This window comes from Varanus komodoensis, unplaced genomic scaffold (genome assembly GCF_004798865.1).
Source record: "Varanus komodoensis strain SLA01 unplaced genomic scaffold, ASM479886v1 scaffold12, whole genome shotgun sequence".
Lineage (NCBI taxonomy): Eukaryota > Metazoa > Chordata > Lepidosauria > Squamata > Varanidae > Varanus > Varanus komodoensis.
In genome coordinates, this window is record NW_025335349.1 from 29,637,234 (window position 1) to 29,660,124 (window position 22,891).

The 22,891-nt window shown below is 43.0% G+C and overlaps 1 protein-coding gene across 1 annotated transcript in view; it reads left to right on the forward strand.

Annotated features, from left to right (window-relative positions):
- Positions 1 to 22,891, forward strand: part of ANKFN1 (ankyrin repeat and fibronectin type III domain containing 1) — a 302,123-nt gene that overhangs the window by 30,425 nt on the left and 248,807 nt on the right. The window contains exon 2 of the mRNA XM_044422145.1: positions 13,350 to 13,904. The gene's annotated coding sequence lies outside the window, so the exon portion shown is untranslated. The remainder of the gene's footprint in view (positions 1 to 13,349; positions 13,905 to 22,891) is intronic.

Below are 22,891 nucleotides of genomic sequence, written 5' to 3' on the forward strand. Positions count from 1 at the left end.
GCTTCACATGTTAAGTTTTGTATGTGTACATGTAAGATGCTTTAAAAAAGCATCTCAGTGAGACTGCCAGTAGGGTTTTCTGGACCTCATATGTAACCTCATAGACAGGCAGGCTCCTCTACATTTCTGCTGTCCTATTTGCACAGTGCACATGCGAATAACAGAAGGCACGAAAGCGGGTAAGTGGCCCAGTCCAAACGAGCGCAACACCTTTCAGAAGCCGTTAGATTGTACACATATTTATCATCAAGAGGAGAGTGGAAGAATCCACTGGGTCCCAGTCGTGTCCACAGAATCACAGAACTGGGTCAGCTGTCTCTAAATATATGAAACAACCCCAATGTGTCTCTCGTTATGATGACTGTAATATCCATACCAAAAGAGTCTGAAAATGAGTCAGACATATCAAGCTATCGGAGTGCTGCATATTTAAGGAATGTGTCTCATTGAAGAACATTTTAGTTCCTCACAAACAATGGCTGTTGGCCCTATTAAAGCCCCAAGGAACGGACAGTTTTATTTCTTTGAATATCCCTTTCTCCGCTGAAGATGACATCCATCCTAATCAACGATGATAGGTAATGGAGCAAAGTGATTTCGCAGAGAAAGGTATGTGCGCCTAACACTGACTGGAGGATAGTGGGCAGGGCTGGCCCTGTCCTATCAGGATTGTTGGATTGTGAGCAGGGCTGACCCTACCATAAGGCAAAATGAGGCAGTCAAATGAGGATGGCAGCAACTCACTGGAGGGGAGCTGTGTGCTACTCGGCCTGCCCTGGGTCACTGCAGTAAGCCTGCTGTCTTCAGGCATGGTGAAGGGTGCTGCCCACTGTAAATGCTGAAGACAGAACTGAGTGTCAGTCCAGCCGGCTTTTGTGCATGGAACTGAAGGGGGCATCATCTTCATCTTTGTCTCAGGCAACAAAATATCTTGGGCCAGCACCGATCATGGGATGTTGATATGAGCCAGTCTTTCACTAACCTACTTCCTTTCTTTCCTAAGTCTCTCTCGGTGTGTATTTTCCTAAGTATTTAACCTTCTCCCTCAGCCATGTCCTAGGTCAGAGGTGCTCAATCTGGGGTCCTCCAGTTTTGTTCAAGTGGTCTGTGGAACATTCAAGAATTCTTTATTCTTGCACTTGATTGTTTTCACAGACAATAGAGATTAAGTCCATTGTGACTCCTTTGGGTTGGACTAGGTCAGGGTTTTTTTGTTTTTGTTTTTTTAATGCATTCCTGATTGGCGTCTTGGATTCAATGGCTAGGATCCAGCGGTTGCAGACAAAGCCATGTGTTTGGTTGGGGTTTGCAACTATGTATCTGTGCAAACTGAGATGTTTATCCTTTGCTGCCCTCAATTCAAAGAACGAAAGCAGGATGAATGCTGAACCCCATGACACCAAACATGTCCATTGTATCAGAAGGTCATTGCTGTTATTGAAATGTGACTTAATTGTATGCTTTGATGTATCAAGCAGAACCATCTGTTAAGTGATCTCCCAATTTTCACGTGACATGCAGGAAAAAAGATTGTGCAAATCACTGTTCTAGGTGTGCTGCAGTTTGAATAAAGGTTGACATTCTGGTCTCCCCCAATTTAGTACCCTCTGGATGTTTCCAACTGCAAGCTCATCACTTCTGGTCCTTAGCCTTGTTGGTAGGAGCTGGAAGTGGCCTCCAGAAAGACTGGAGGTCACCAGCGTGGGGAAGCCTGCAATGCACCTGCCTGCTTCCTAATTCCGAGGGCAGAATTCTTGGGAGCTGAACTGTATAAGTATGGATGGCCCAGAACCTGGAGATAAAGAAGGCGGCTCTTACGGAACAGCCAACCCCAGCTAACCTGGTGTCCTCCAAATAGGCTGAATGACAACTGGGTGGCAATGCTGGCTTGGAATTGTGAGTTTTGCAGTCCAACACATCCAGCACTGGATTGCCCAGGAAGGGCTGTAAAACACTGACCTTTGCTCCCCAGCCATTTCCTCTCCCTGGGCCTTCTCCACCCAACCTTGGGTTTGCATCATGGCTGCTTTCCTTCCTTCCAGCTTCAGTGTCCCTCCAGGCTGCATGATGAAGAAAAAGGCCAAGGATCATGGGACGGCCAAGACACGGACTACCTGACTTCACTCTTTAGAACAGGAGTGGTCAACTTGTGGGTGTTTTGGCCTACACACCCATGATCCCTCACAAATGTTTGCTGGGGCTGAGCAAAGTCATAAGCCAAAACCTCAGGGCGGGGGGCACAAATTGCCCATCTGTCCTTCAGAAGACAAAACTGTTCACCCATGTCATTGGAAATTTGTTTACATGAGCATCTTATGAAAAAGCCCCGCGTCGTTAACCAATCCAGGAGCTCCAGTGGTGTCTCAAAGCGATGCCATCATCGTCACCTGCCCACCCACCTCGCTGCACCATGCGGCCTCGCCAACTGGCTGCCTCACCGGTGGTGGCACCACCGCCTCCCCTGAGACAGCAAGCGCATCCTGCTGCTTACCCTCTCCTTTCCTGGTTGCAGGGGCAGTCCAGCTGGGGCAGGCCTTGATGCCTTGCCTGCTCCTGCCTCCCTTGCTGCTTCCGCTCCATGCTTCTCACATGGATGTAGTGGGTGTCTCAGGGTAGCACTTTCTTTTTAGCCACATAACTGAGCCTCCTCTGCGGGGCAGAACTTGCATTGCAGGGGTTTGTCCCACACGATGTTCATGTTACACAGCATTGTGCATGCAAATCATGATTAATGGAAGGCTTTGCATTTTTGTGTGACACAGAAACAACATCTTGCCTCTGAAATCAGACACGCAGGGCTCCTTTCCCTCAAACAGGCACTTTTGCTGAGTCTTTGCTTAGGACAGGCTGCTCGGTGGCCTCTAACATTTGATTTTGCCATTATTTGTTTGTTATGACAGCCTTGGTGTATAATTAATATGCCAAAATGATTATTTCTTCTGGCACATGTTACTTCCACACCTCTCGCTAGGACCTGGCTACAAAGATAATGTTTAGTTGCAAAGTCATGCCTGACCCATCACAACCCCATGGACAACATTCCTCCAGGCTCTCCTGTCCTCCACCATCCTTTCCTAATTTTAACTAGGAAACCAATAAGAATAGTAATAAAAAATCTTGCCCAGCCCTAGGCTAAGGTATCATCCTGATGACAACCTCTTGGTGAAATTCTGATTCATCCACAATGGATCTTCAGAGGCTTTTTGGTGAGATGACAATGACAAGGTTACTTACTATAGCATTGGCATGAATTCCTTTTAATCATCTCAGGAGCGACTCAGCTTCTTTTCATCAAATGAAACAAATTGCCTCATTGCTGCTATGTGCTCCCAGGGAAGAGAGAGATTAGAGGACAAGATCATTCCTTTGGGTGTTTCTGAGTGGGACTGTGAAGAAATGTGGATACAAACAGTAGAGTGGCATTTGTAGTTCATCTATAATGTTTTCAGTGTAGTTATTACCTTTGAAGCTTTTGAAACACCCAGAGATCAACAATGCTATTATGTATAAGGTGTGTGGATCTAGCAAGAGCAATCCTAACATTACCAAGACGTTAAACAGAGCAGATTCCCTGAAGGGTGTTAAAGCAACAAAGATGGCTTACTAAGTTAATTGGAAAAAGCTCTGCTTTGTCACTTAGCTTCCTCTTTCCATCAGACCTTTGTTTGTACTTGCTGCTTGGGAAAGCTGGCCCGTTGAGTTTTAGTCATGGGTCACTAGTTACCATGCAGTGGATGTGGCTGCCATTCCTGGCAAAAGAAGCATCCAGGTTAGTTCTCCTTGGATGAGCATCATAATGCATTGTGTCCATGCTGGTCTCTCTGGCCAGAATGGCATGTCTACATCCACTGTGCTCTATGTTCACCATGCAGCTCATATTTAAACACCCTTATATACATATGCTCCAAAGTCTGTGTGCTTTGAAAGGACCTTGTCTCCCCAGAGCATCCCTATTTATAAAGAGGGATGTATGACCAGGGGAGAGAAGAGCACTTGATGCGGGGGGGGGGGGGGGGTGAAATAAATAACATTTATTTTTGTTAACACAGTAAAATAAATAACACAGTAAAATAAATAACATTTATTTTTGTTAACACAAGATTTTAGCTTTGGATTTTCTTATGAAAATTTGAAATTTATTATCTAAGATTTAGCAGGGATGTTCTAATTAAGAGACTGAGATTCTTTAAATGTTGTGCTGTTCCCCTGGCATATTTGAATCTGCAGCATCACATTTAGTTGTTTTTTCTAAACTAAAACCTCAGTATTCAGGTTTTATTGCAGTGTTGGCACTTTGCGATAAATAAGTGGGTTTTGGGTTGCAGTTTGGGCACTTGGTCTCTAAAAGGTTTGCCATCACTGCCCTAGAATATCAGGGCTCCAGACCCAGGAAGCTGCCCCCTAAAGCCGCTTCTGAAAGAAATTATATTTGGGCTTTGCAACCTTCATTTCCACAGCTTGCATTTGTTTGCATCAGTACTTGAAAGCTGGAGAGCAGTTACCTGGAATAAGAAAAAGATGCTGTTCTTTTACCAATAAGCAAAGGCAGGTGAAGTCTTACATTTCTGCCATAATGGGATGATGACCATAAACTGGGAGGTGTGTCATGTAAGACTGAAGAAAAGGGAATAAGTGAATGTCAGCCATAGGCTCTTACTAAACCAATAATTTAGGGAACAAAAGTACTTCTTCCCAGAACGGCAACATTTTATTTCAGAGCAAAGTGTTGGCTGAACTGTATGGTATTCCTCACTCAGGTTTGATTCTCCAGATTGTGCTTACCACCTTTCAAAGCAAATCCTCCTCAAGGCAGTTTACAAATTAAAAGTTTTGAAACAATAAAATGTAAGATGCAATTAACTAAAATTGCAGAATAAAAAAAAATTAAGTCAAAAAACTACCACAACACAGCACAGCACAGGCATTCATTCATTTAAAAGCAGCCTGGGGCATCTGAGTCTTCAAGGTATAAGAGCAATCAAGGCATGAGCCACAGAGATCTCCCATAGGAAAGTGTGCCATAAGGATGGGGCCACCACAGGAAAGTCCCTTTCTCTTGTGCCTGTCCACTTACCACATCAGAGTAGGCAACCTGGAAGTCTCTAGGTATTTTGGACTGCCATGTTCCCTATAATCAGTCACAACACTGCCCTGCTCTACTGCTTTTGTTGCAGTATTTTAAAGCATTTATCATTTTATACTGTTGCGTATTGCATTGTATGCACTTTTATGTCAGTGACTTGGAAATCCTGGGATGCAAAGAGGTAAAGAAACATCTTAAATAAATAGCCCTCCTTCTTTCCTGGCTGTTCCTTGGCTTTGCTGGGTGGACTAATGGGAGCTATACTTCCTACAGAGCAGGACTTCTGCTGCTGCAGCGGCCATGGCTGGGAAGGAAGCCCTGTGGTGTGTTCTCACCTAAGTTCCGTCACATTGGCTGATCAGCCAAATCCAGGATTGCACATTTCCCCCTTTCTCCTGCATATCCTGGGGAGCTCTCTGTGGCTCATCTCCAGTTCCCTGGTGCCTTACCATCCAGCCTTTGGGTGCATTTGCTGAGCTTCACCTGAGTCCTCTTTAGGGTTCAGGTTAACCACAAACACATGCTGTGCATGCTGGGAATTTCCATGTGTGAGAGTCATTTCTCAGGGGAGGAGCAACATGCTGATAATATATTTGAGCATGTAACATGGAATGACATCAGGATAAGGAAGGAGAGTAGGTGAGCCATCTGCACATCTTTGGCAGCCCTTGGGGAGGGAAGGATAGAGAAAGAGAGAGAGAGAGATGGACGTTCTTTCCTCTGTTCATGAGCAGCCTTTGTGCTGCTTTAGCTTAGCTGAGAAAATGACAAGGGAAAGTCTGTTGAGTTTTAAATCTGTTATTGTGCAGCTTGTGCCAACCTTGCTCTTCAGGAATGTGCCATTGTGAAATGAGATTTCCACACACCTAAAGGAATGAGCAGAAACTGCATTTATTAGCCTAGTAAAAATACAGTCTTATATCAATAACACCCAGACTTTGTCTCCATTTCCTCCTGTTTGGTCTGTCTGTACCTGGTCTGAGTCAACATTGCTAGATATACTGGCCAGATCCTATTCAACCAAAATAGGTTGCGGTGGAGGGGGCTGGTACCAAAAACCTTGCTAGCATCGATGAAGAGGCTCTGTTGAGCTGTTTTGGGAAACTGGAGGAAATGTGCAGATCACTGACTACTCATTTGTTTAGCCCATCCAGCACAACCTGAAAGACTGGAGAGGTTTCCTTTACGGAGCCGATGTGAACCTGAGAAAGGTTGAGCAAAAACTCTGGCCACATCCAAAACCAGAGCACCAGTTCTTGGAGCTCTGCATTATCTCTGCATTGACTGGCAGTAACTCTCCAAGGTTTCAGCCAGGACTTACTCCCAGATCTACCTAGGGATGCCATAAATTGAAGTTAGGTAGCCACTGAAGCATCACCAACAAGAGGAAATGCTGCATCCCCCCATAAAAAGAAAAGAGGACACCAATCTGTATAAAATCCATATGCTAATTTATGTGCACAGAGCAACTTTATAAATTACTGTTTGCACCACTCAATCTGCTGCCAGGTATTAATCACTGATGGGCAACTTCAAGATTCCTTCCGGTTCTCCCTTCTTATGTTATTAAGTTATTAAGCTGGTCTTGAGGATGTCTTCAAACAGAGACTGTCTTGTGTGAAATAGAACACATGGCCACCCTAATATTTGAACCCAGGACCTTTACATGCAAAGCACTCTGCTACAGCTCTTTCCCTGTGGAATAAGTGAAAGGTGCTGGAATGCAAATATTCTGCAGCATTTTTTTCCAAGTTGATTGAGGAAGGGACCACAGAGAAGAGACATATATAAGTATTCATGCTATTTATGACAGAAGTGGTGCTACAAGAATAGAGAGAATAAGAGAAGAGTGGCTAGAAAGATGTGAGAAGCAAATGAAACCACTGGTGAGTCAACAGAAAAGTTTAAATGGAATCCCACAAGAGAAGAGAGTGTCTGACCAGAGAATGGAAGGGGGAACAGGCATCTTATGGGTGCATCAGAATTTCAGTTCAATTCAATTTCAACCAGAATTTGCCCTATTCTCTATTTGCCCTGTAAATGCAAATAGGAGTATACTTTCTTGGAAAAAACTGGCACATGCCTGAGCTTGGAGAATAAAGAGACCAAGTCTCAGGATGCCCCCAAAAATCAAGTTAATGGATGTGATTAGGATCAAACAAAATGGGAGAACATTCAAAATGCCCAATGGAATGAAGAGACTGTTGCAGGATCTTAGAAAAATATATGCAGTTTTTCTCAAGGAGTAACCCTTTTGGCCTTGATTAGGCCTTCTGGAGATTATCTTGGAGTCTATCTATTTCAGAGAGCTCTGCACACACATTTAGAAATACAGATCCTTGAAGAAGGGCCATATTTATTTACTTCTTTATTCATAAATTTTCTGTACTGTCATTTATTCCAGGAATCTCACAATGGGTTACAAAATTAAACAAGAAAACTTACCACAATGAAAACTCCACAGTGCCAGTACTTGATAAAATATAAAATAGTTTAAAATGCTATCAGTGATTTATAAATTGGAAAAAATAAAAAGCTTTTGGCCTGGTGCCAGGCACACCTCTCTGAGAAACACACTCCACAATCAGGGTGTGATAGCAGAGAAGGCCCTTCTCATTGCAACAGACCACCTCACCTCTTTCAAGGAGGGCTCTTGGAGAAGGGCCTCCACTGATGAGCTTAAGGTCCAGGCAGGCTCATGCAGAAGGAGTTGTTCCTTTAGGTATCCAGGCCCTAAACTGTTTAGGGCTTTATATGTCATTGTCAGCACCTTTCCTAGCAGCTTCATGTAGATATTGAACAGCATAGGGGATAAAATGGAATCCTGCAGAACCCCATGGCATTACCGTCATGGCTCAGAGCCACAATCCCCCAGCGACACCATCTGGAATTCGCCAGCCAGGTAGGAGTGAAACCACCACAAAGCAGTGCCTTCTATCCGCAACCTGGCCAGCCTATCCAGAAGGATACCATGGTTGATGAGATCGAAAGCCATATCTATTCACCAGGGCCAAAACACATAGGACTACTTCTTGGAATAAATGATATACATTTTAACACCCCCAAACTTTGCCACTTTATTCCATTAGGTATTTTGGATGGTTTCGTTTCATTTGACCCAGCTCACATTCCCGAACTTGTATTCATGTTGCAAAGATGCATACTTTAGAAATATTAGCACTTTGATATGTGTGTTCATGTTTAAAATGCATTTTCACTCTTTCTGTTTGTAGACCCTGTGAACTCCTGCTGATCTACAGCCTTCCCCCCAAATTCCCCTTGGGTTTCTTTTTGTGGAGTCAAGTTCTGTGGACAAGCATGGACACGAAGAGGCTTATGTATTCTTTCAGTGGATAAGTGGGCTTTTATACTCCATCATCATTTATCCAAGCAAATGTTACATTTTCAAAATCAAAATAAGCTAAGTATATTAAAAGCCTCTAGTATACCCAGTACAAAATGTATCCAATTTACATAGTTGTTCTCCTCAAACAATGCCTAATTAGATTCCTGGAACAGTTCCCATTTTCCAGCTGAAAATATATAGCCTAACGGCACCCACTTAGCTGCATACGCTAATAGTGCCAAGCTATTACTTATCAGTTTCCCTGGTAAATATCCTCCCCCCACACCCCCGGTATGACAACTGTTGATGTGTATCCTTTTCATCTTGTGGAGGTGTTCAGTGAGAGAGGTGTGTTTCCAGCACCCTAGAGAAGGGATGTGGAGAGTAATGTATGGATGATTCTAATATGCACTTCCCCCCTTCCACTTCATGAAGGAATATCTGTGAAAATAGGAAAGCCACTTTTCTCCTCCTCACAAATGCAGAACATGGAAAGTCATAGAAGGAGTAGCTGGCTGGACATCCCTATGGTGGATAGCTGTTATGTCAACCATATACATTCTGGAGCCCCACTACAACCCTAAGTGATTGGGAAACCCTAGTATAAATATTGCAGAAAGAAATTATCTGCAAGCAGAAACAGGATGCAATCTAGGGTGCTTCCAAATTAGGCTTTTGTTATACAATCACTTTCCTTTATTCATGGAAGTTTGCAGAGGGGGGCAGGTAATACCGTCTTGAGTTTACAGTCTTCCACTGCTGCTTCTGGAAAGCAGCAGCAGCAGCAGTGAAAGAGCTGGCCAAAGGCAATAGCTGCAAGCCCCTGAACCTGGAGACTTTTAAGTGCACAGGAGGGGAAACAGCAGGGTAAATTTCCATGTCCTTCCCCTCTGCCCTGCATTTTCTAGTACATGGATTTTTTCCCCCTCACCTGGCTGGAGCATCTCAGGAGAGAGAGGAAAGCTGGAAAATGATCATATCCTGGCTTCTTCAATCTCCTCTCTGCCCACCGACATGCCTCTTCTCCCGCTCTGAACACAGAATATCCATGAAATACACTCCTTCCTGAGTGTGAGTTCTGATGTTGGAGAAGCACCAGTCATGCGCCATTCCACAGTCTCATCAAGAAGGCTTGTGAGGTTGGGTCGCCATCTGCAAGGCTGGCTTCTCCCTGGAGAAGCAATCTCAAATGTCCTGTGATGATGGGGCACCATAGGAGGGCAGCCATGGTTACCAACCCAGCAAAATATGTTGGGCTTTGCATTGTTTCCTTTTCTTCTAAAATTTTAAAACACCCCTTCCCCAGTTTTAGCTCTCAAATCACCTGCATATAAAGTCATTTTGATTCTTTGGGGGCAGGATTCAATGTTGTGTGTGTGATATTCACCTGCAGAATAAAATCTTCCCTTCCAGCCTGTCTTCATGTAGACTAACCAGCTCCCTCAAGAAGGTTAAAGGGTTTGCGAGGGTCTGCAGGAGGACTGGGAACTGTCCTCTTCATTCTTTTGACGGAAGAGGTCTGAGTAAAAACACAAACATTTTGAAAAACTGGGTTATCTGGCAATTCAGCCTGCCATCTTTTCTACCATTTGGATCATACCTTCTCAGAAAGGATGCAGCAGTCACACTTCCTTTCATGAACTGTCTTTTTGCTTTTCCCTGCAAGCACCACTTTTCTATATATTCTTGTCACAGATTTGCCCAAAGTCTGTTTGTGACTTACTTTCAAATATTGCCACCTAGTAAGCTGCTTATTTCCACAGACAGTCTACTGTTGCGCTTTCAAACACATCTCTAAAACAGTGGATGTTTGTAATTTGCATTTAAAAGTAGCAAAACAAGGAGAGGGCTTGAGCATAATTCAATCATAGAAGATATAAGTCAAAGACAGCATTTCCTCTCTCCCCGTTTCAAATCTGTAAGTACCCACAAAATTCCTTGAAGATGGGGCATGAAGTTTTCTCAGGCACTCAAACAGCATCATTCCCCCAGCAAAAGCAAGGCTTATCTACCAAATGACTGGGAAAGGCAGCATCAGGGCAATTACCTGTACTGTTCTTCCTCACAAGCTGAAGGCCACAAGACATGGTTCCAAGAAACTATCTTGGCGTTTGAACACTGGGAAAGTTCACTATATTCCCTGTTGAATCTTAATAACCTCCATAGCATTCTCCTAGTAAAGACTATCCATCCAGTCAATGTAACTTTCCAGAAAAGTGTCATAAGCACATCACTGTATTCTAGCTACTGTGCACAAAGCATCAAAAGTTGCCCTCTAGAGAAGTAACAGTTAAGACGAACTGAGATGATGTAAGCAAGCTCCAGCACCACTAAGCCTAGGAGACAATTAAAAACCCCAGACTGTACTTCAGGCCAGGTAATCTCTCTCAGTTCCACACACTTCCTTGATTTATCTTGAAGTCTGATGGTGTGCCAGTTTATTTAGAAGCAAGGTCAAGGGATGTGCAGTGGACCTTCCCCCAGGAAAGTGCGCATCACACGACAGCTGTAATCTCACTGGCTGTGCTTCAAGGCAGAGCTAGCATGTGGATTCAGGCAACATTTATTCATTTCCTAATTTCAGTATGCTAGAATATTTCTTATGTCTCTGATGAGCTACTTTAAAATAGCCACTGTATTAAAAAAAAGCAGCAGCAGCAGCCGCCGCCACTGCCGCCAGGGGAGTATCAAATTAGCTAAAGATACACCTCTACATTTTCAGATGCCACTGCAGGAATGAAGTCAGAGGGAAGCCGAAAACACCTCCCCAGCCTGCTCAGACTTCAAGGAGCCTGTATTGTTTTTGAACATGTTCCTGCCCCAAATCTTTTATGCTCCAAACAGAAATGAGGAAGAGACTGGCACTTTGACCATGCTTAAAAACATCAGGGTAGCTCATGGAACTCTGAATTTTGGGAAACTGAAGATTCTTAGTTACTTCTCCCATCACACATTATGCCAAAATTTACCTGTGGCCTTTAGTTTCTTAGGGCTAAATTCTTAGAACACCATTCATTACCAACTGAGGAACTGAAAAAAATGCATTGCAGTTGTTGGAGGGAGAATCTAGATTGTGACCCTGTCAGGGAAGGACTAGGAGGGCATTAAACCTTTGTTTCCTGCTGCACATTGCTGGGGATGCTGCCTTCTGGCCATGTGAGCCTGGTCCAGCCAAAAAACCCAAGATACTTGAACTTGGAAAGACACAAATTCACCTGAGGTGAAAATACCACCCCATGTATTGGATATAACGATGAAATATGGATGCAGGTGATTAATAAGCAAGCAAAAAAGCTTGCACTCCCCTTTTTGTGCCCAATGGGTTCCTTGAGTAGGCTGGGCAATGTGCCATGGGCCTCCAAAGGTGTCTGGGCAAGTGAGGCATGAATTCAATCCCGCCCTCACCCCCAAGCTGAGAAAACCCCGTGGCCATGGATTTTGCATGATTCCTCTTTCACACTATTGCAGAGCCTATCAAAATGCACCCGGGTTGCCTGTCCCTTCAAGGCTCTTGCCTGCTTACCCTCCTTATGGCTTTTTTCATTAACCAGACTTGGACTGGGCAGCCCATCAAATAGCAAATGCCTTCAAATCAAGGAGTGTGTCTTCTCCAGCTCTCCAAAATAGAGGACAATCCTTTGTCAGGTAGGACACCTCACCACCCTAGTTACTGACTGCCTGCTTCCGTCAATCAGAGCATGGATCTATTAATGCCTGAACCATGGCTGGGAGGCCCACACTGACCAAGTGGGGTAGACAGAAGCCTGTGAGTAATTCCTGCTTTATGCTGGCTCAAGCCAAACACTTGGTCAAAAGTAACAAAGTTTCAGAGGATATAGATCTCGATCGCACTGCATCTCACCTACAAAATGAGTGCTCTGTCACCTGGGCTCATCCCTCCTTCTGCTCAGTGCTCTCGGCCTGCCTCCATCACAGGAGAAGGAGACCCAGCACCTGGTGCCAAAAGACTTTTCCCACCACCTTTTGGGCAAAAGCAGCTGGCAGCTCGGACTGAAGAATCCTGGTGTCACTTACTGCCAGTCGACCACTTTTGCCCATTTATCTGCTACTGGACAGCCTCTGTCTGGGTTTACTTCCCAGAGAAGTCCCTTCAGGCATGCTGTAAGAATAACTTTAAATAAGTGCTAGTACGTAGCTGAGCTACTAAAGTAGCCTTTCCCAACCAGGTAGCCGCCCCTGTCTCTGGACCAGTGTCTTAAAATAGGCATGGGTAAGTAGCAGTCTGGCACTTCTGCAACATGACATCTGTGACATTTGCGTCATGCGCAAAACATCCCTTGATCAATACCTGATAGAAAGATGACCTTTCTAACAGTTGCCTGAAGATGCTCGATCCCATAAAAGACGAGTCGCAGTGAGTTGGCGGGCTGAAAGGCCACAGAAAGGAAGCAACCTTCCTTCCTTCCTTCCTTCCTTCCTTCCTTCCTTCCTTCCTTCCTTCCTTCACAAAGCAGGAGGTTCCATGGCTGTCCACATGTAAGCCCTGCAGAACATCCCTGGGGAGAGGATTGCTCTTTGCTTTGCTCTGCTCGGCTTCACTTGGCCCGACTTCCTCCTCTCCTGTTGGGTTAGAGAGAGGGAAGGAAAAGCATGTTAGTTACTGCTGCTACCTGTATGCTCATGGATGTGTGGGAGTCATCTCATCCTCCAATAATGCCATGATGGTTGGGAGACATGGTCATCATTAGGAATTCTGCAGGAGTAGCCATAGCTACCACTTTCCTTGTGCCTCTGGCCATGTCCTTTATGAGCTTCTGTGGAAGGAGGTGAGAACACTGCTTGACCTGTACCAACTTAACTTCTCCTTATTCCTTGGAGGAGGCAGTAGAGGGTTAGGGTTGGGAGGGGATGTCTCGGTCTTTGCTTCTGGTGCAGTAAGGCCTTCTCCCTCTTTTTCAGCGCAGGAAGCATTCCAGACCAAAGGAGCTCGAAACGGTGCCTTCTCTTTGACTGGAATGAATAGAAAGCCCTCATGGGCAGCTCTCCTGCAGCGTGAATGCATCATAACACCACTGAAGAGGCTCTGGTTGAGATCAGTGCAGTTCAGAATTTTCCAGCCCTGCTCCTGATTGACCGAGCGTCGTTCCTAAACACGTACAGTGGAATTTGCTGCATGTCAAAGTCTGACACAGTGTAATGAGTAGTCAGCCCTTCGGTCCCCATGCTGGGAGACTTTTGTAAATGCAATAAATCTTAAATAAATGTAAAAGAGATGTACTGCTGCTGGTTTTTCAAGTGTCTCATGGAAAAGGCTCTGGATAATAGGACTGTAGCGCCATGCTGACATTTCTGCTTTCAGAGGACTTACCAACTGATTATCAAGCTCTGTGGTAGAGATGAGAGTTTTATTTTGATCAAGATATATATTTTTTAAAACTTTCCTTCACAGATCTCTTTATATTTTATGTTGCCTCTCACAGCTAGTGCAGACTCCTGGGGATTTGATCAGCTTGGGTAAGTTAAGCACTATTATTTTTAAATGAAGAGTGTCAGAATTGCAGGAGTATTTTTTGTTGCACAGAACAGCCACTCCATAAATAATACAAAATCATAATGCATTATGATTTCCACCTTTTGATGAGATCGTTTCTTTGTAATTTAGATTGTAAGACATCTCCAGCTAAGCAGGCTCAAGGAACTCTCTGTGGTGCTTAGGCAAAATACTAAGGTTTTACTTGAAGACATTGGAAGTCAAGTTTTACTCCTTCAGGCTTTGGTGAAATGGGAGTTTGTAGTGTTACAGCAAAGATATAAAAACAAGGAATTGCATTAATTGTGTAGAACTAATTCAAGGTAGATTATGTACATGTACAAATGTATATTCAAGCAAAACTCAAGTTCATTAAAGTTCTTCAGACTGCACCTCAAAGCTTGTTCCATCTCATCCCCATATCAGACTGCAACCTTTTTCTTTCCTTTTGGTATAAAAATGTATGCAGATTTTCCCAAATGTACTCAGCAGTTGTGCACATCTTTGACATATATGCCTTCTTCTCCCACTGATCAAAACATATTTGTGTGCATTTTCCAAAAGTACATATATTTCATACCTATCCATCACAGGTACTTATGTGGTCAAAGGCATTTTTGTTTGCTTGCTTTGGTCCACAAATCACATAGCAAATTTAGAAATGTATAGATTTCAACTGCAGACTTTGAGTCTGTGTTTGATCCAGAACGGATATACTACAATAAGGGATCCGGAGTCCCTTCTGAAAACTATTATTTACAGCCAAATTATCCCATTAAATATGATCTTTCAGGATGTTCAGAAAAAAATTATAGATGGAGGATGTCAGACTACATCTCAGAAAAGGGATGTTTTAGATTCTGCAATTTAAAAGCTTTGTTTCATATGATCTGGAAGGAAAATCAAGCAAACTTACCCTGGTTGTAAGTTCTCTAGGTCTGGTCATGAGTAGGGGACAAAGAAGACATATCTACTGCAATTAAATTACCTCCATTCACCTGCAGCCAATTTAGGAATAGAATGAAGCCTAAATCTTTCCTGTTTTTGAAAGATTTTAAAAGAAAGAAGGTATCAGTATAATTTGCAACAAATATATGCAGAGAAAGAATGGTGAGTAAGAGGATATCAACATTGGTGAATATATGTTTATAGAGAAATGTTTGCCTTCATAGCTATGGGAGTTGTGATTATTAGATTTAACTTTGATATGTTTGTAAGTAGCTTTTCTAATGGATGGCCTTCCTCCTAACATTTGGGTGCGTTTTTTGTATATATTAGGCAGATACAAAACCAAGGGTATATCTTCGATATAATTTTAATGTTGATGGGTTATCAGTAATAGGAACTCTAGATAGTGTTGTGAAAATTAATTATTGCAACTTTTCTAAATATATTTTACAGTTTTAGTATGGTTTTAAAATATCTAATGTTTTATTGTGACATTTAGCTGTGCTGCTGAGGAAGGAACTATCTTTATGAAACATGTCAGGGTTATTAAAGCATTTTTCAGGCAGGCGAATGTCTTCTCCTCTTTAGTTTTTACTTTTTTTGCTTAACAGTTTGTCGAAGACATTCAGCTGTATCTCTTTTTTTCATCAAGAAAAGAAGAGATACAGGATGTTCTGAACTTGTTTCTGGGTATGGCAATGAATAGGACAGGGACTTAGAAACAGACTGGTCCACTCAAATGGAGACACTGATACTGGGTAGTTTGTATGCCTAGTTAAGTGGTGTTCAGCCTCTTCTGAAGAGGATTGCTCAGTAGTGAAGGGCCTCCTTTATCAATTTGTCAGACTCATATCCCCATGTACAAGGAGCTTAAGCACCTAGTGTCTGGCTAGATCCAGACTCTCCTATACGAAATTTCAGCTGGAATTTAGACCTGGATGGGGCACTAAAATTGCCTTGGTCACCCAGTGGGGGAGAGGTGGCAAGTGTGTCTACTTTCTTGTCTACTTTCCTGAGCCTCTTAGGAGCTTTCAGTACTGTCAACCATGGTGACTCCCTAGAGAGTTTGTCTGAACTGGGAGTGGATGGTAAGGCTTTGAAATGGTTTTCCTCAGATCTAAATGATTATTTTCAGAAGGTGGTTCCAGGGGATTTCTGTTTGACCCCATGGCATTTGTACTTTGGGGTCCTGCAGGGCTTCATCTTCTATGGTATTTATGATCTACATGAAATTGCAGAAAAAAAGATACCTAAAAATTCAGAGGGCAGTGTCTGCTGATGACATGAAGCTCCTGGGGGAGTACTTAATCCGTATATGGCTTTGTGGGAAGAATCAAAAAGCTAAAGTTCAGTTCAGATAAGCATGAGGCACTGTCAGTGGGTGGTTCACCTGTTCAGATGGGTGCTGCTCAACCTGATTTGGAAGGAGTTGTACTCCCACTAGAGTATGGCTGGGCCTAATTCACCTCCCCGGCTTGTTTTGAGGATCAAAATGAGTGGTAAAGTGGAGAATAAGGGTGAAGCCATGTATACTGTTTCCTTGGAGGGAGGAGAATATGACCCAAAAAAGAAGGAAAGAAAAGTTTATTGGCTTGTATGTGTTAAACGCAACAGTTAGCTTCTCTCCAGTTGTGTGCTTCTATGCACACAGCACATGCATGCTGTAGTCAGACTCTTGTATCTGTCCATGATGGCTGAACCTAAAACTATTAATGCAGCTACAAACTCATAAATAATTGCTCGTAGGCTTCCCAGGGTTCAAAATGCCAACAGGAGGCAGGTGATACACAACCCCGCATTATTGCAATTGAGAATGTGTTGCTGCTTCATCTCGGGTTGCTGACTCCAGAGTATTCAGAAGCTATCAATTGCCGCTTTCATCCAGTGTTAATCTCCAGCAACTGGGAGTTGACAACACCAAGCCTCTGCCTCTTTTAGGGGAGCAGCAGGGCTTTTGCGCCAGCTTCACTGAGTCAGGGAACATCAGGGGGATCTCAGCTGAAGCAGCAGCTCTCAGGAACTCAAGGAAAGGCATCATTTACTGAGGAAAGCTGGTGCTATTTCATCTGGAGAGCAAAAAGCAGCAGCCATTGAAGGCACTGAGTGGGAGCACTAAAGACATGTGGAAACCACTCCAAGGGTAAGTAATGGTGCGTGATTTGAAGAACAGACAATCTTCTTTTGGCTCTTAAGAGCTGCCTCTGCAAAGTAAAATGTTCCAAATAGGTACCTGAAAACAAGTTGTGCAGGGGAAATACAAGTACTTGTACTATAGCAGTCTTAGTTACTAGGGACAAGAAGATTGCTATAGTAGCACCAGTGATCAGTGTAAAAAAGTATCGAGAGTAGGAAAGGTGTCAGCTCCAACTCTGATCTTCCATTGCCAGGCCAATCCAAATACTTTGCCCCACCTCCACATTGCCTCTTTTTAATCAAAGAATAAGCTGAACTCCCATGCCATGTTTAGGCTGGCTCTAGAGGAACATGGGGAGAAGTTAGTCTTGCTTGTTATGCATATAGTCAGCATTCACATTTTTTTAAAAAATGTAAATAGCAAAGGAATCTAGACTGGGACATGGCATGTGGGAAGCATAAGATGGCCACTTATACCCTGTTCCAAAAAGAGGAAATGCATTACCAAAAAGGATATGAACAGCTATAGAGCTGTATAGCTATCACATGAGCTGCTCTGTATGTGTGTGTAAATAGAAATACAATAGAGCACAGTGGGCAAAACTATGATCCAGCTGAGCTGTGCATCTCTCTTAGCCTGCTGTCCAGTGCAAATGGTAGATGGGCAGTGTCAAGGCCCCTCCCTTTTCTCCCTCCTTATGGTTCTTTAAACTAGACTTGGACTGGACAGACCTGCAAATAAGCAGCACCAAACTGAAAACTGTCTTTGGAAACCCCTTGCAAGAGAAGGCTGTCCTCTGCAAAAAGCACACGTGGCCACCCTAGGAGGTGGTTCCTTTGTCCCCATAGCACTCCCAAACTATGTTACCTTCCCCTGGACCTACTGTTTACCATGGCAAGGATGCTGCCATTCCTGGGAGATCAGGCCACAGTGGGGCAAAGGTATAAGGACCTAAGAGAAGGACCAAAGGACCATCCAGTCCTGCATGCTGTTCAGCCAGTCTGCTTGCCATGGGAAACGCACAGGCAGGACATGAGTGCAACACCACCCCCAATTCCATCCTTCCCAGCAATTGGTGCAAATAAGCATTCTGGAGTCAGCATAGAGCCATCAACACTAGTGGCCACTGATAGCCTTCTCGCCCATGGATGTGTCCAATTCTCTTTAAAAGCTCTTCAAAGTGGTGACGACTGTGACAGCCTGTGGAAAGGAATTTCATAGTTTCACTATGCAGCACATGATGAAGTACCTCCTTTGACCTGTCCTGAATCTTGCAACAGCCAATTTCATTTTATGAGAAAAGGCAGAAAAATGTCTCCCTATCCACTGTCTCCCCACCAGGCATAAATCTGTACATCTCTATCATGCCTCCCTTTGCTTGACTATCTTCTAAGCTAAACATCAGGTATTTTAACCTTTCCTCGCAGGGGAGTTTCTCCAGCCCTTTTATCACTTTAGTTGCCCTTATCCCCTCCCCCTTTTTCCAAGGCTATAATATCCTTTTTAGGTGTGGTGACCTGAACAGTACACAGAATTCTAAGTGTGGTTGCACCATAGATTTGTACATGGGGAGAAGTTCATTGGCAGTTTTATTTTCAGTTCCTTTCCTAATTATGCCTAACATGGAGTTTGCCTTTTTCACAGCAGCTGCACCCTGGGTCAGTATCAGCTCCCCACCACAACCCAGAGATCTCTTTCTTCATCAGTCACTACTAGCTCCGATTCCATACTTGAAGCTCCCCCCACCTTCCCACATACCCTATTATGTCAATCCAGATTGGCCGCCCCATTGCAGCTGCTGTTTGCTTAAATGAAATAATTATGCAACTGCAAATTGCATGCCTAACATCACCCCCGATGTTTCTGAATTTTTGTTGTCTGGGTGGGGGGGTGTCATTTCTTAGTAAATTTTTTGGATTGCGTTGTTAGTTTACCTTCATGTCTGCTCAGCCTTGTGTAAAAACAATGTAACAAACCCTAAGGAAAAGAAGGGAAAGGGAAAATATTTACTGTACATAATTTTCTGTGGAGAAGATTGATATATAGTGATTGGTAAAAATTGATAAACTGATAAACTGAGTAAATTGATTTAAAAAAGAGCCATGGTTATTGCAGCAATGTGTGTAAATAGGACATGAACTCAGATTGTTGCTATTTCAGGAATGTATTGCTGTTAACTCAATGGATGCTGCCTTGAATCCTCAGTCCTGGCGATCACCCAAGATTCTGTTCGGTCAGGCAGTTTAGGGCAAGTCGAGGGACAGCTTAGCCATGGCAGCCCCATGATGAGATTCCTGTACTGCACTCCCTGCTGAGCCGCCCGGTTTGAAAGCTGCAGCTAGTACAGAATGCAGCACCCAGGCTCACCCAGTTATGCTCGCCTATCTGTGTTAGTCACTGCACTAGCTACCTATTAGCTTCCAAGCCACATTCAAAGACATGTTGCTGACACTAAGCAACTTGGAACCAAGTTATCTAGCAGATCACCTTCCCTTAGATGCACCCAGCAGGGCTTTCTCCTCATCAGAGGGTGCCTTGCTTGCATTCCAAAAGCAACAAAGTGTTGCCACATAATATCTTGAAGCTGCACCTTCACAGGAGCAGCACCCATCCTCTGGAAACTCTTCTCTGTGCAGTTCTGGAGTCAGGGACTGTGGCATGTTTCAAATACCTCCTTAAGATGCACCTTTATATCCAGGCTTTCCGTGGCTCCTAATGAATCCTCCATCTTGTTGCTTCTTGTACTGTTACGGTAATTGGGATTGCTCTTAGTGTGATTTTAGTATTTACACATGAACTGCTTAGGGATTTTATTACAGTAAGTGATACAGAAGTTTCTCAAATAAATAAATAACTATCCATAAAGCTAAGAAGCCAAAACTATAATGGTGATTCAATACATGCCATACCAACCAAGACTTCTTTTGGTTCCATTGCAGGTAGTTCCTATTTTTGGGGGGGTAAAATTGATGCCACTTGAAACCAGTTTCAAATGACCTAAATAATTATAACTTATAACTTTATGAAGTTAGGGAGAATACTTTTGTTTTGTTTTTGGCTCACTAATCAGGATATTCCCTGCTAGATACTGAGATTATGTTCAATGATAGAAATGACTGCATAAGTTGCTCATAGATACTACTAAATTCCAGAAACTTTTAATGGGAAGCTGAATGTCTGTGAGGTATGTTGCAAATAAATCCAGAGAATCCTACTTTTCTAGTCTAGATGATTTTCTGCTCTGATACTCAGGGCACATTTACAGAGGCATGTATACAGCAATGTGACTCTCAGCTGAATAGGTGAACTTCCTTCTCATTAGAAAGTGTCATGCTGTAGCTGATATGAAACCTCCAAGTCTGTCAAGAAGGTTGAGGGACTCTGAATGATGACATTTTGCACTGAACCAGCATCACCAATGCATTTAATTTCATCACTTTCAAGGTGCTGCGGCAGTTCTTATTTCTGTTGATGGGAGTGATAAACCTTAATCCCCAGAACTCATCAAGAACAATGCTGAATACTGATTATTTTTTGCCTCTTGGGAACAGTGTGCAATAAATAAAAGCTACACATTTAGTCCATATATTCCAATATTTGTTCATCTTCTAGCTAGATGGAAGGAAAGCAGGAAATGATTAATTGCAGTGGCCAGTTGAAGATGGAGCACACTTTGAATCACTGCATTTCTCTAAAAGAAAGACAATGCTGGTAGCTACAAGTAAACAATTGAACAAACTGGGATAATAAGACAACGTGTCATCTTGGTTCATTTTCCAAGTTTCTTAACTGACTTTACACCAGAGTTCCCCTGTTGGGAGATAATACAGAACTCTGGCTTTATACAGCCAAGGTTTTTGCGAGGCCATCTATACAGATAAGATAGAACAGATTTCTACTGTTTTAGATTATCCTTTTGCCATGTGGAACCAACAGTAGTTATGCCAGTGCTGCGATTCCATAATGCTGCTCAGTTCTCAATTAGAGACCCCACAGGTTTTTAAAAAGAGCATTGTAAGATAATTCAGTTTAAAAATAAGGCTCTGCTGAGTTATGGCTTCTTAAGTGAACTGGAGGGAACATACATGTGCTAGAATGGAAACAACCTGGATTTGGGGGCAGTGTCTGGAAATAAAGAGAAAAAATTATATTCATGAAGGATAATACTGGAGTCTTGGAAAATTGATGTCCGTTTCCTTTGTGCAAGGCAGGTTCAGAAGTTTGGATATTAAAAAAGTTTCAGTTCATAGCTGTGCTCTTGGCATCTGAAGAAGGCGTCTACAGCCTGCAAAAGCTTATGATGAATGTTTATTGATCCTTTTAAAGTTATTGTACTTTGGATTTATATAACTTATTATGACATGGAATCACCTTGAGGAGGATTATTATGGACTAAAAGATGGATTGGGATTTAAATAAATTTTAAGATATTGCAAGGCAGTTGCTTAACTTTGGCTTATTAGGCAGTGTAATCTTATACATGTCTATTCAGCAGTAGGTCCAAAGGGACTTTCTTCCAGGTACACAGCTACAGGATTGCAGCCTAAATATCTGCTCAGCAGATCATGGTTTGTGCATTTTTCCCCTTGAGGTTTCAAGCAGAGGTAGACTTATATTTATTTACCTAGAATGTAGTATGTCTGCTATTTCTGTGCAGTTCCATCCAGAGTTCCTACCTGTATTTACCTGAAAGGAAGTTGCATCCAGGGAATTTTTTCCCAAAGAGCAAGCAGCAGTTCCTAAGGGAGAAATTTCAGTCATTCTGCAAGAAATGTAGGAGAAGTAGAAAATTGTAAGGACAAGCCAAATTTTGAGCTAGTGAGAATAAAACGCCTTAGCTCTGGAATTTGCCTCTCTACAGTAGATGTCAATAGCTGTAAGAGAACATGCAGCAACATTGCCTGGCTTGCTTAATGTAGCAGAGGGCCATGATGATCTTTTGTGGCTACAGTTGTATAGCCAACAAAAATGTCTATTAGTTTGAAACTTTACATGCCTTTTTTCTGCCATGGTAAACTTTGACTTCACATGGGAGGGGGCATCATCAGAAAATGCCTCCCCATGTGACATAGAAAGCATGCCTCAAATATGTAGTGAATGTTACTATGTAAGTCTGTACATTCCAATGGTATCTATTTACCAGGGAAGACTACTATTTTCTACTATTAACCTGCCTCGATGTCCCACTTTTTGACCTTAATTTTGCTTGGATGCCTTGTTAAAATGATTAATGCATATTTCCTTAGATTTAGCTCTTCCTCCAAGACCTCCAGAAACTAACTGGAGAATGGGCACATCCTGTTTCCAGTGCATATCCATGAATTAGTGCATGTGAACCCTAATGCACCATGCAGTACAATGTCTGTCATTTCACACAGTGCAGCATCATAATTATTTTGAACTACAGGTAACATCACAGGACAGCTGTGTTTTCCTAGCCTATGACTGACCATAACAGCTATAGTTTGGTTTTAAAACAGGATAGGCTATTGCAGAGTGATCAAGTACAGGAGCCTTCCCCTACCTGGTGGCCTGCAGATGTGTTGGACTACACCTTTGAAGGGTACTGTGTGGCTTGTTGGTGTGAGTTGCAGTCCAGCACAGCTGGAAGTCACTGCCTTTGGAATCACTGGAACACAGGGCAGTCTTCCCCTGTCTCTTGTTAAAATATGGGAATACAGGAAAGGGTTTGGTGGAAATATAGGGAAGGATTTTCTCAATGGTTTTAGCATTCTCTCCATAGCATGTCCTACAGGTCATCTTTGCACCAGCAGGTGGAGAACTTCCTGCTTAGGTAGGGCTTCCTGCTGGTAATGTGTTTTTCACAGTGCTTTCCTCTTTCTCAGGTGGCTGCTGTTTTCATTCATCCTTCATTTGATCTGCCCATAA